Source organism: Sylvia atricapilla, chromosome 3, assembly GCF_009819655.1.
Source record: "Sylvia atricapilla isolate bSylAtr1 chromosome 3, bSylAtr1.pri, whole genome shotgun sequence".
NCBI lineage: Eukaryota > Metazoa > Chordata > Aves > Passeriformes > Sylviidae > Sylvia > Sylvia atricapilla.
The window spans coordinates 28,438,053-28,452,885 of NC_089142.1; the positions used below are offsets into that span (position 1 = coordinate 28,438,053).

General features: G+C 38.2%; 1 protein-coding gene across 1 annotated transcript in view; it reads left to right on the forward strand.

Annotated features, from left to right (window-relative positions):
• ADGRB3 (adhesion G protein-coupled receptor B3) overlaps positions 1–14,833 on the forward strand; it is a 446,784-nt gene that overhangs the window by 243,131 nt on the left and 188,820 nt on the right. The gene's annotated exons all lie outside the window — the stretch shown is intronic.

Consider the following 14,833-nt stretch of genomic DNA (forward strand, 5'->3'; position numbering starts at 1 on the left):
GTGACAAGAAGGACAATCACTGCCTGGTCCTGCTGGCCACACTGTTGCTGACACAGGCCAGGATGTCATTTGCCTTCTTGGCCACCTAGGCACACTCTGGTTCGTGTTCAGCCACGATTGTCCAGCACCCCAAGGCCATTTTCCATCGGTCAGCTTTCCAACCACTCTGCTCCCAGCCTGTAGCACTGCATGGGATTGTTGTGACCCAAGTAAAGGGCTCTGCACATTGTCTTATTGAACCTCATACCATTTTAATCTGCTTATCAGTCCAGATCATTCTGCAGAGCCTTCCTACTTTCCAGCTTCCAACAGTCACACCCAACTTAGCATCATCTGCAAACTGGCTGAAGGTGCACTCAATTCCCTCACCCAGGTCATGGATAAAGACATTAAACAGGACTAGCCCCAGTGCTGAGCCCTGGGGAACTCCACTAGTGATTGGCAGCTGTCTGGATGTGACTTCATTCACCATCACTTTCTGTGTCTGGCCACCCAGACAGTTTTTAATGCAGCGAAGAGTACCCCTGTCCCAGCCATGGGCTGCCAGCTTCTCCAAGAGAATGCCAGGGCTCAGCAGTGCCAAAGGCTTTACTAAAGGCTGTCTAGACAACATCCACGGCCTTTCCTTCATCTGCTAAGCAGGTCACCTTGTTTTAGAAGGTAACCAGCCAAGCAGAACCTGTCTTTCCTCAACCTGTTCTAGTTCTGCCTGATTCCCTCTTGTCCAGCACATGCCACATGTTGGCACTCAAAAGGAACTGCTCAATCAAGACCTTACCTGACGTGGAGGTTAAGCTGACAGGCCTATCATTCTCTGGATCCTCCTTCCAGTCCCTCTTGCAGATATGACTCTGTGTCATATGTGTGTCATATGTCTGTGTCATGTGTGTGGGGAATTCTATGTCCAATTCATTTCTTTCTCCAGGCACTGGAACCAGTCTCAGCACATGCATTGAATGATGACTTTGAGCCCCTTTTGGAAATGGTTCATTGCAATGCAAATGTCCCTTTGCAATAAACTTAATATAACTGTAGAACACACATTTTTTAATCATAAACGTTTTGTTATTAGCCACAATTCACATCAAGATTGGTCCAGATTATTCTAACCACATCTGTGCTTCTGAAAAAAGGGACTGTTTTGAAATATTATCAAATAACTGAGCATCCTTACACTGACCCCTAACTTTGTTTGGCTTTTGTTCAGTTTGGAAATTTTATTATGGACGCTTGCCACCAGAGTGCAGTCAGCTTAGTTTCCAATAAAGCACCATTTAGATGTTTTGGGATTAGAGACAGAAAACCCATTTATTACATAAAAAAAATTCTATAAAACAATAGCACTGAAAGCAACACAGAGCAAAGACAGGAAAATAACTAAAAGGGGGAAAAAAGCAATTTTCTTTCCAGAATCCTGTAAAATACTGTTTGTTGGCTAGCAGTGCTACAATCAGGATATGGTGGGGAAGTAGCACCATACATAATTTGCACGTTTTCATTGTCCTATTCTCCAGGGTATGATTTGTAATAGGGAAGCTATCTTGACTATAGGTTATAATACAAATACTGTTGGAAGGCAAGAAATTTTGGGTTTTTTCTGGCTATCTCCTAGATCTATCTGTGGAGATAATTAGAGTTACCCCAAAGAAGAGATGGCAGTAATAACAGAACTGGACTCAGGTTTAGGATACTTGACACTGAATAATTCTGAAAGACTGAATGTATACATTATTTTTAAAATAATTTGCAAACATTTTCACTAAATTTATAGCTTCTCAGGTGTATGCATTCAGTCACTGTTTGTTAGGACTTTCAGGTACAGGAAGTTAATTGTAGCTGTTTTGTTGAATTGGTGGGTCGCAAAAACTGCGGATCAATAGAAAACAAAAATTCCATCCCTGCTTCTTATTTCCATCTTTCATGTTCATGATATTGCTTCTAAAAAAATTCTTCATGATTTTTTTTATGTAATAACATACATAAACTCTTCCTTTCCACTTTGGCTCATAGGTAAAATTGTGTTTTTTGGAATATTGCACAATGTAGAATCACATTTTAACTTTATAGAGCTTCTACCTACAGGCAATATTTCCAGAAAATAAGAGATAGTTCACTGAAGCAGTATAGTTCCAGTTTGAGCAACTCCTATTCTGAATAAATATTTCATAAAGAACAAGAAAATGAAGAAAGAACAATAGCAATAAACCCTTTTTTTTTTTTTAAATAACTGTAACAGAAAATAGGTTGCAGGTAGGATATAGTGCCAAAGAGAGAGCAGAGTCCAATCAGGTGCTTGTGTTAGGAATGTGTCATGGAGCAAGGCACAATAGCAGCTCCTTAAGACTGTTTCTGTCATGCCTCAGGAAAACCTGAGACGTTTTCTTAATCACAGTACTTTCTACACATTAACTGTCCAAAGTTGTCATTCTCTACTGCATTTAAAAGCAAAACTGAAGGTACACTAAGGACATCTGAAAATTTGGTCTGAATCCAAACAGACTCTTTTTAAGACACTTAGAAGCCTCTCTGCTGCGGGTATAATGCTATGTTATATCTTGAGTTCATTATTTTGACCATATTCTAATTAAACATATTCTATGTTCAATTTTGGCATTGAAGTCAATAATAATGTGCATTTTATGTACTCATCAGTACAAGAAAGGGTTAATCCAGTATTCTTATATGCAGTTTAAGCTCACTGTGCATCAAAATTCAGATGATTATTTAAAACTCTGAGAAGGCATCACAAGCAACCCTGATTAGGCATCTCAGTCTTTCTCTGTCAACTGCAATCAAAATGAATGAAAATGTAAGACACCTGAATTCTGACAAGGGTAACAGTAACGGTGTAACATCTGACTTAGCTGACTAGTTGACTGTTTATTTCCATTTTTTTTTTCTTAGAAGCTTGGATCTTTTTTGATTCCTACTCCCACAACTTTGATAAACAAGAGAGCCTCTCATTTGGGGGGAGTGGGAGGGAAGAAGCTGGGGATGCTGGAGATGGGATGACCAGAATTAGATAACAAGAGCTGAGCACAAGGTCCACATGCCATAGTGATTCATGTGATTGCGTTATAACAGCTCATAATAACCAAGCTCAGTCATTCTTTATAGGCCACATTTTCCAGTTAGATCTTTTTTAAAGCATCTCCTCATTGTGCAGTTGTTTTATTGAAATGACCATAATACACAGAGATATTTCTCCCAAGTTATTAAAGTTAATTTAGAATCCAACAATGTGAACAAGTAAATCAAACTCAGTCTAATTAGTATTACTTACTACTTAGATTGGATAGCATCTATATATCCCACTGAGGTACTGGGTTTTGTTCTGCCATGCATGATGTAAACAATCTAAATAAAGCATGTGTGCATTATCCTTACAATTATATTTCACAGTGCCCCTGGACAACCTTTTACAATCCCTTAAGCAAATCTTAATCCAGTTTATGTCTCCATGGAGAATTTTCAAGATGAATTAGACATGCCTCCAGAATACAAAAACCTAGTTATGAACTCCTGCGAGGTAGGTTAAAATCATGGCCTCAACATTAAACTGAGAAACAGGAGATCTCTGTTCCTAACAATTCTATTTCATATTTTCTGTGTGACTCTGCTCAAGCCTGTCCAGAAGGCACTTAGTGTTCCAGCATATGCTTACTAGCTGCTGGGTTCAGGGGGAAGCAAGAGTAGGCTGCTCTGTGAGAGAGAACAGGAGACAGCAGGGTGTCCACAGTGGCCTCACTGGCAAAGACGAGGTCCCACAGCATCCAAACAAGAAGAGCAGAGAAGGTCTGAGCAGAGAATGAGAATGGTAGCCAGATCCCGCTAGTATTCCACATCCGCAGACAAGTCAATAGCAATGAGGCATATCTGACATCAAGCCAAGAAGTCAGATCAAAGCATCGGGGTCAGAATCTGGTCCAGTGGTTCTCAGGAAAGCCATAGTGATAAGGTAGGTCCAAGGTCATTGAATCTTGACATGGAATCCGCAGGTCAAGTTTCAGAAAACCAAAATACATAGCCATGCACAGCCACAACAAATTCAGCTTAAGTGCAGCTCCTGAGTGAAGGAGCTGTGGACCCTCACCTCTCACAGCCTTTTTCACTGTAGTTTGATATAAGCTACAAAGTTGCCTAAATTCACAGCTGATTTTGAGTACCTGCAGCTTAAGCTGTACAGGTGTGGGTGTGTGGGTGTGTTTGTGGGTGTCTGTAATGGAGATGCATTGGTACTGACAGCTTGGACATCATGTTGAATGCAAAACTCAGAATGGTAGATATTCACTAGAAAATTAGTCTGATGCTGACCAGAAAATGCTAAGCTTGTGATTAAATTCTGTGTCCTAAATTACCAGAGCAAATAATTTAGTAAAGCACTAATTTGAGACATCTCACAGTTATCTGGGATGAATTAAACAAACCTACGTTCCTTCTGACCCCTTGATTTATATATTAGGCCAGTTGTCAAATGAATATTCAAATGGGGGGGTTGGTCTTCCTTTCCTCCTGGATAAGTTTTGCTGGTAATAGCCTTGAATCCTAATCCTTATCTAAGATATGAAAGGTATGATTTATAATGCCTTCATATAGGGGCCCATGTTCAGAGGGGGACCTAATTGCATGCAGATCTTTCTACCTGAAGTGCTCAAAACATAAATTCAGTGTTCTAGCAAGCAATGTTAGCTTAGTAAGTCCTACTCTGACTTAAAAATAGAAAGCAACTGCAGATGCATATAAAGAGGGGACTAATTTGGTTAGTAAACATACTTAAAGGCTTGAGCTTTTTGAGGATCTTATCTGTCAAATTTCTCCACCTTAATGGAGCCGAAGTGTAAAGAAAGCACTGCCTTCTGTTTCTGGAAAGGAAAATGGAGAAATTTAGGCATTCCTGGTGGATTGCTATAAAAACAGGAAGCAGCTGCAAGCAGTTCCTCCATATCCACTGTTTTGCAGGATATAGCTTTTAATCGATCTTTTCTGTTCAGGATTCACTAGCTGCTTTCATGCTAGTAATCTCTGCATTTCTATGCCAGAGTAATTTACAGTTCTCTCAGTTTTAATTTTCTCCTAGTGTTATCTGAAAGTCCTTCACAATGCCACTCTGTATGATTATGAAAAAGCTGTTCAACAGTAAAATATAGTAGAGATCTGGTTTCAGTTTGCTACAAAAAGCTGTGATTAAAAACATATATTGATTCCCATTTTTTTCCTTTGTGTGTGGCTTTTCTGCACCAAATTTTCTTTCTCCATGCCTGTGAATTTACTTCTTACATCATCTTTCTATATCCTGACTAACTTAGTTCACATCTTTATAGATTTCTGAATGATAGGTTTAGTTATCATTTCCCTAGAGGTAAAACAATAGGCATTTCTTCTTTGCTTCAATTTACTGCTTCTGGGAAGCAATCATTCTGCTCTGCTCTACATCACCCCAAGAAATGAAATGTTCATAGAATTTTTTTATCAATTCCTTGCTAATGATTTTCATATCTGTTTTCCTCCTTACTGGGCTCAGATCTCTTGTCCTCTGTCAAGTCCTCCCCATCTTTCTTTAATGGCTTTTATTGGGTATCTAACCATGAGTTAGCTTGATAAATAAACATGTAAATGATCTCTCAGTCTCAGCTTTTCTTCTCTTTCCCTTCTTTGCTTCATCATCATTTCCACCCTGTGAGCTCACTACCTTAACATTGCCTTCAGTCTCACTCTCTTTGCTCTTGTTATCAGCTATAATCATCAGCACAGACACTTTATCAAGTCACCTTAGTGACTGAAAAATGCTTTGCTTCTGCAAGTTACCTGACCAGTCATCTAAAATAGTGTTGTAGGTGACCTTGGCCCCTCAGTATTACCCATGGTTTTCATCTTTATGTCTGTAAATTAAAACTCATGCACTTAAATGCCAGTTCATTCCTGCATCAGTCTCCATCTTCTGTCTTGCTTTATGCGAAGTCTTTCTTTTCTTTTCCTTAAGAAGTATTTTATGACAAGGCAGGAGAGGCTGCCTGAGACCACAGTTTTAGTAGCATGGATGCACAGTAATGCTAGGAGGAATAGAAACAAATAAAGGTCCTTCAGAAACAGAGTACCTTTGATGTGGCTGTGGGTCTATTTGGTTGCTCATATCTTCATCTTCTTCAAAATAATGCCAAGAAGGTGGGGTTGTCTTCTAATTAATGAAGTACAGTTTCCTACCATATGTTTAAAGCATTTTTCTAAATCATCACATATTTCAGGAAGTATTCCATTTATTGTGAGAGTACATTTTCTTCTATCTGCTCATAAAAGAACTGTTTACAATTTCATTACTTCAACTGGTTTTTCTTCAAACTTGTCATTCAGATTAGCAGATTGATTTTGTTCTTTGCATTCCACATTTGCTAGCTTAAAATAGCCATATTAAACTTGCAGTGTGCATTACTAATTAGTAAATAGTAAAAAATTACAAAAATTTACAAAAATGCCATCCCCCTCACCCCTGCCCCCAGGGAACATGCAGAAATAGTACCTGTAACATACAGAAATTCTATATGATGCTATAGCTGTTTCTACGCACTAGCTTTTTCAGGGAATAAACTTTAATATTTTCCATAATTATTTTAAATAAGTATATATTGTCTATAACAACAAATTTAAATGGCCTTATTATTGTTTGAAGTTTTAATTTTTAGAGTTTATTTCCATACCTGGAACAAAATAATCATAATGAATGTGCAATCAGAAGTCTCTTGTGAGACTGCGTATGCATATGTGAGATTTCATGAGTCTATGAAATTTGTATATTCTTGAGTTTTTCCTCAAATACAGAATTTGGTACTGAGCAACAAAAGTACATAGAACCAAAAGAAAACACTTTCCTGCTGCCTATGATTTTTTTTTTAATTATGTAAGTAGCAGAAAAAATCCGAGTTATTATTAAGTACATCCTGTGGGAATTGGGCAACCAGGGACCATGAGCGGGTTAGCCCTGATCATCAGTGAAGTCAGCATCAGTCTGAGCCTGGGAAACGAGATGTTAGGAAGGGAAATATCTTTTTAGATTATGGTGAGAATAATGAAATTATGGGTATAGTTATGTTAATGAAGTTGTACCACATAAGGTTATGTTCTGAGTTCTTGCATATGAATGGTTAACAGGGTTTTACATATTAGGTAATGTAATTGTTCATTGGTTCACTGTCCGGGATAGAATCTTTATATTGTTATGTTTGTCTCATTGCTGGGTCTTTCGAGGTTGCCCCGTACTGTCTTCAGCTCATGTTCTTTTGTTGGCTCTGGTTTTTATTAAAGTTATTTTCCAGGCTTACTCAATTTTTCCCATCTCTATTTCAATTGCCATCCTGGCTGGTCCAGTTTGTGTCTCATTGCTGGCAACAGCATCCTGATAATTTCCAGAAACCATGCTGTTTTCCAAGTTGTCCTATACATCATACTGATCATGTTACGGTAATGGGCAACTCTTTTCCCCACTGCATTGTTTATAGAAAACAGAAGGGAAATATCCAGAGATCACTGTTAAGGTAGCTTCTTGATTAACCAAAGCATTATTCTTAACCTTCAAACAGTGAGTCTATATAAGGCAGAATTTGCTTGACACCAAAGGAGGGATTCATGCAGAGTTCATCCTTGATTAGTGAAAATACGTATGAAGTGTCTACTTCTGCTTTTGCCTATACTAGCACTGTGTCTTGCTACCCAAAGCTTGAATAGTGATATGGTAGCTGCTTTGGGCTGATGAGTTTCAGGAATGCAAGTGCACAGCAGGATTCTAGGGACATCCCTGTCTTGTCTTCCCATGGAACGGTAGGTTCTAATTTAAGGATTTATTGCTTCTGTGTGGATAGAGCATGAGCAGTAGTAGATCTGTTAGGTTATATTTTCTTAGGCACCTTTTCTGAACATAGTTTGATGTTGGTTCACTGTGAGGAGATTTCATGAATATTACTTACAGAAGGAAAGTTGCCTTGTTTTTCTCATGTTCATGTAAGAGGATGCCACTTCACCACTGTCCTTCTGTTATACATAAGCTTGTAGGCGGTAAGAAGTGAGTTTATCTTTGGACTGAGAGAAGGATTTTAATCAAGCCTGCTCACATGCAGGGTTCTATAGCAAATCTGGAGATCCACAAATCAGTCTCCTTTAAATGGAGGTTTCATAATTTGTGTTTGTTGCAAATTTTCCTTGAAATAATGGAATTTAAGTGGATAGAGAAAGTCTGTTAGATGTATCTTCTTCAATATGTCCATCTGGCTCTTTGTTGATAATCCAGGCAAGACTTTGTTCCTGATGTATCCAACATGGGCTGACTTAAGTAATCTTCTATAGTCTATAAAAAACAAAGGTTTTATATTTAAGGTCAAAAGAATAATTCTAGAACATATAAATATTGTTCTAACAGTCATCTTAACAGAGATGTTTTGTAGAAATGGCCAGTATTCTGATGTTCAACTCAAAAACCTTTCATATTCTTCATTAATATCATCTGTGTCAATAGTAATACTATTTTACCCAGAAACAGATTTAGCAGGAGCTGTTCCAGAGCATTGTCTGTTTCAAAAATCAAAATGTGTTAAGTGATAAACTCTAATTTACTAAATGCTGAATAACATATACCTAGGATACCATCAATGAGCAAGTCAAAATAGTGTAAGAAAATAGCAAATGAGACTGCTAATATACACAGTCATTCTCTAATTCATAGTCAGTCTGTAACTGAAATGCAATCAAATTCTGTATCTTGAGTTACTGCAAATTAGAGACCAACACGGTTACTGTCCTGTAAAGCACAACACATCCAGAATATTGTCACTTACAAGAAAGCAGAATCAGAACTGGTACTGCAGCTAAGGGGAGATGTCTGTAGCCACCCTGTAGATCAGGTCTGTAGCTTCCCTGTGAGGGGAAGAGGTGGGGCAGGCGCTGCACTTTTCTCTCTGATGACCAGTGACAGGACTCAGGGAAATGGCTGAAGCTGTGTTGGTGGGGTTGAGGTTGGATATTAGGAAAAGGTTCTTCACTCAGAGTATGTTTGGGCACTGGAAAAGGCATCACAGTACCATGGGAAGTGTTCACAGCACCAAGCTTGCCAGAGTTCAACAAGCATTTGGGCAATGCTCTCAGGCTCATGGAGTGAGGACATCTGGGGTTAAACGTCCCACACATGTTGTAATTTAAAAACGTGAATCTCTATTGTGAGACCTGAAGTTGCATTTAGTCAATGAGTAAACATCCAGTTGTTTTTCTGTCATACCTTTTGGTGAATCTGATTTTCTGTTCAAACTGATTAATACTATTTAAGGGGCTAATTACAAAATTTTACCAGTTTTTGTTGAATACAGGAGGCTCTGAATCACTACTAAAAGGAAGGGGAAAATGATTCATGACAGTTACTTGGTTGCTTTTTGTTGTTGTTCTTTAGCAACTGAGATCAATCAGAGAGCTACTAGAAGTTGCATTAGACAGCTTTTAACTCACTCAGGGTTAGAGGGATCAAGACAATACATTTCAGCTTTTGTTTTCTAGGCCATGGTCTACAAGAGCTACTCATACGGGAACAACACTATTTTTTTTTTACTCCAAGTTTCCTGACACATTAATTAACCACTTTTATGCTGTTCCAAATAATCTGCTTAAATATCATTCACTTACTATTATGTGTAACCAGGTCATTTTATAGTGATAGAAAATTTTCAATTTCTATCAACTCTGTTTTTTAGAGTTGATAGAAATTGAACTGCAACAATATTTTTTTACTTGCTTTTACTGTGATGAGTTAGTAGTTACCAATTCTGAAATTTTTATTAGAACAGTATCAAACAGGTTGTCTGCAATTGCAGCATGAAAATGAAATAAAGGGAAGTAGAGGATATTAATTTGTATTTGTAGAGGATATTAAGAATTAATCCATTACAGTTCAAAGCAATTACTAAATTTATTAGACTAGACTTACACGGATTCTTCTGAATCAATAATTACTGTGGAATAATCAAATATGTATGTGTTCTTATGTGTAATTGAACTACTGTCTTGTAGTTTATACCAAAGTACATCAAAAAAACACTGAAAAAAGCCTCCTGTCTCAGGCTTTCACCACCAGAGCTCAGCCTGCAGCTTGCACTGCAGATGTGCTCAGTTAGCGCCTGTACTAAATCGCAGAGTGATACAATTATAGAATATGCAGAGTTGGAACAGACCCATCATTGATTCCAACTCCTGGCCCTGTGCAGGGCAACCCCAAGAATCACACCATGAGCCTGAGAGCTTTGTCCAAACACTTCTTGAACTCTGTCAGGCTTCGGGCTGTGACCGCTACCCTGGGGGGCCTGTTCCAGTGTCCCACCACCCTCTGGGAGAAAAACCTTTTTCTGATATTCAGCCTAAACCTCCCCTCTCACAGCTTCAGGCCATTCCCTTGGATCCTGTCACTGAACACCAGAGTAAGGAGATCAGTACCTACTCTTCCACTTTCCATTGTGAGGATGTTGAGCACTGCAGTGAGGTCTCCCCTCAGTCCTCTCCAGGCTGAACAGACCAAGTGACCTCGGCCACACCTTATACGGCTTCTCCTCATGACCCTTCACCGTCCTCTTCACGCTCCTTTGGACACTCTCTAGTAGATTAATGTCTTTCCTATATTATGGTGTCCAAAACAGCAGACAGGACTCGTAGGAATTGCTGTGATACAAATAAATAAAAAAGAGAATTTTCCATATTGAAGGAGTTTATTTTAACATGACTTATAAAGATTTTCCTCAGCTTCTGCTCAGGTAATTTTCATTTTAGTTTTCTTTTTTTTTTTTTTCCCCTAGTTTTTCATCCCTTTTTTTCCCCTCTTTACATTTTTATTCTTATTAATATTCTCTTTGACTATTTTTCCAGTAGTATGCAATTTGTGTGTTTGTATAAACAAGCAAAAATACTCATACCACAGTGCCGAAAAGTAGCCTTGTTTGCCAAGTGTTTGATCTCACAAATGCAGGACATGATGATTTGGTATGGTAATTTACAATAATAGAAAGAACAACCTAGTGAGAAACTTTTCTTTTTTTCAAATGAGAAGACATAGTGCTTGTGAGGAAATTGCAGAACTGAATCATTTGGGTTCCATAATTTGAAGCATTGTTTTCCAATACAAACCTAACATAAAAAGAGTACAATAAAGAGCAAAGTGAATGGCATATTACTATCTATGTATAAGAACCTTGCTTTTGAGTTTCTAATGTACAAATGACCCAGCACATGAATTAAATACATTGTTCTCTCAAAGGCTGGTTGACTTTCAGTATACAATAAGTAATTATTTTATGCTGCAGATTAAAACTGAGTTAGAGAGCCTCATTTCACAGTGAAAATACAGCTGATCATAAGCCAAAGTTTAATTGAAATGAGTCATAGACTAATATTTAATAAGAATATTAGCTTTCCTTAAATATTAAATACAGCTTAAAGTGATACTAAAGAGCTGGAGACTATTTCATGTGTCTGCTTGGTTGTGTTGATAGGCCTAAACTAGTTGCCTCCAGTCAAATTCTATTAAATTATCTTACACCTTGGAGCATAAGAGCCTCATTAGGCACATCCTCATGGACTCATTTGCAAAGTATCTAAAAAAAAGGCCTTATAATCTGTGTGGATCTGTAAGAGCCAGACTTTGAAGAAGTGGAATATACTGCTGACTCATGTTCAACTTTCCATCACCCAGGATGCCTAAGTACCTGTCTTGGTTTGGGAAGACAGGTATCTGCCAGGGAAAGCCGGAGCTTCCCTTGGAATGGAGAATGTAAACTACCATCACCACCACCCTTCTTCCCAATTATAATTTTTTCAGTTAAAAGCTTTTAGGCAAAAGATTTTGGAAATAGAAATAGCAGTTCTTTACTAATATATAACAAAACAAACACAATTACAGCATTGATAACAAAAACAGTACCAAGAACTTCTAGGACTTTCCTTCACAAAAAACCCATAGCAGTTTCATCTCGGTGCCCCCGCAGGATCCTCAGAGCACCAGGCTGGAAACAGTGGAAAAAACAGTCTCGCCCTGGCAGTTGCAGAGTGGCAGGAATGTCCCGGCAGGACAGGGGAATGCAGGGTCACACTGTAGCAAGAGGAGCAGCGCTGATGGAACCACCCACGGCAGGGCAGGGCTGGCCCAGCTCTCGCAGGGCGTTAGAGGAGCTCAGAATTCCAGGGTGAGCAGATGATGGCAGACTTCCCAGGACTGAGCCGCAGCGAAATCCTCTAGCCAGAGCACCTCGAACGCCGAAAACCAGACCGCCTGGCTACCTGAAACTCTGTCCTTTTTTCTGCCCCAAAACCCCACCCCCCTCCGAGCTTCAACCATCCCTTTGTTTTGTTAAATAGTCTTAAGTACGACATTTAGTCTCCTTGGTAACTTATGGGGAAAAAATTCTTTAGAGTAAAAAGGAACAAACCTCAACCCCCAACAGTACCTTTCTGTGGTGCTGCTTTCCAGCATCTCATTTCCCAGTCTGTATGGAAATCCATACCGAATCCAGCACTTCCCATGTTGAACTTCAGATGGCTGGTGATTGCCCAACCCTCTAATTTATTAGGGTCTCTCTGCAGGGGAGGTCTCTGCTTCAGCAGCTCCTACTAGTTTCATACCATCTGCAAACTTGCTTAGTACCTCTTCCAGTCCTGCCTCCAAGTGATTTCTGAAGTTGTTGATGAGAACAGGGCTGAGGATGGAGCCCTGTGGAACTCTATTGGCAGGTCAGCATCAGCCTTTGTGCTTGACCTGTGAGCCAGTTGCTCACCCATCCCATGATGTGTTTATCCAGCTGAATGCTGGACATTCTATCCAGAAGGATTCTGTAAAAGACAGAATGTATCAAAAGCTTGACTCACATCCAAGATCACATCTACTGCCTTCCCTTGATCAGCTAGGTGGATTACCTTGTCATAAAATGAGATCAGGCTTGATAAGCAAGATTTTTGTTTGATTGTAAGTAAAAAAACTTAACCGAACCATGAATGGGAATGTATAGGATCATAGAATCATTTAAGTTGGAAAAGAGCTACAAGATCATTGAGTCCAGTTGTAAACCCAACACTGCCCAATAAACACATATATTTATATTTATTCCATATAAGCCATAAGTCAAAGTTTTAGGTTTTATGCTTTGCTTTTGTTATTCATCACCTAAACAATAACAAATATTTTGGAATTTTTGGTTCTAAGTATTGTTTATGTGCCATGATAAATGGCCCTATTTAAAATACAGAGAGACAGAGTACAGAAAATACTATCCTGGACCCTCACCATTTATCCAGTCCTAAAGTGGTTTTCCGTTTTGCAGAGTGAATTCCATTGAATAACATTGATTTCCTATTTCAATAAAGGGAACTGTCATCCAAAAGGGGGATGAAATATTAAGGCTCTACTATCTAATTAGATAGACAGATAGATAGATAGATGCACAGGTAAATACTGAGGAAATAAAAAACAGCCTAGTATTTTCTTATACAGGCTGTATTTAATTTTGAAAGCTAAATAACTATTAGCTTAATTTTATTTATCAGGAAGATAAAATTATTTTTAAATTTTAAGAACTATTGGAAAAAAACCATTTTTATATTGTTAATATATTCTGTATAACCATTGATTGCATGTGAAAGCATGCAATCCATTTTATGCCTGAGAAATTCTGAAACACCTGAACTCTATTCCCTCCACACACCACCTGAAAATTCACAAGACTAAACATCCCCTCAGTGCTGCAAATGGATTTTCCAATTGCAGCCTGGAGGGGATTGTAACTAGCATTATAAAGCCCTGATGATATTTTTTATAATGGAAAGTCAGAAACAACCTCAAGTACTACCTCATTAATGTGATTCTGTAATTCATAACCAGTCTAATTTGAAAATAAGAGTCAGTTAGTAAGAAATGTATTTGTAGAGTTAATATTGTTAGCATCTTAATTTTAATCTTCTCTTGGATTTGAATTACAATTTTCTTTCAAATAAAAGCTTCTGATGAGACACCTAATGGTTTTCTACATTTATTTTCCTGTTCTGCTTGTTTTTACAGCTGACCCCCATTGTATTTAACTCCCTTGCAGAGTCCTTGCAGTGAAATCGTTGTGCAGATCAAAGTGTAGTCCTGATATCCAAACTCTTCCAACTACATTAGCCTCTGCATAAATTGATTAGGAAGGGCATTGCACAGGAAATGGCTATCAACATGGCGTACATTAAGAATGGAGCTAGGCTCCAAATGTGGTGTTTGTTATCTCTCTGAATGTATGCAAATGCTTGCAGCTCTTTCAATTCCTTTCGTTTGAGTCTTACTAGACACTGACTGTGTTGCCATGGAGTTGTACTTAGATTTCACAGCAAAGCTGAAACTGATTTTCAGGTGATAGTTGAGTTAGAAAACAGGGAAAAAAAAAAAAAAAAAAAAAAAAAAAACCAGAATGAGTAAACTAAATTCACTGTTATTAGATTTGACACCTATTTCTTCTATCTTGATATATCTATTATAGATATAACACTTATGTTGTTTGGGTGTTGGGGTTTTTTAGGTGGAAAAAGTAAAATCAAGAATTCAGAATGGAGACTGCTCTTCCAAGGAAAAGAAATTAGGTGCTATACTGCTTTACTTTATATGCAAACAACAAGGTCTTTTAATATGTTAATCTCCTTAATGGATCTATCTTTAAATTGTGCCTGTATAGAGGATAAAAGTTCTTTTATTGCTTCATTAGCCTGTATCTAGAAGTTATATTTCCCAAACCAATTTTGAGCATCCTCTTACTTTTATTGTCACATTTGATCATTTTAGAATTTTCTCTGAAGACAC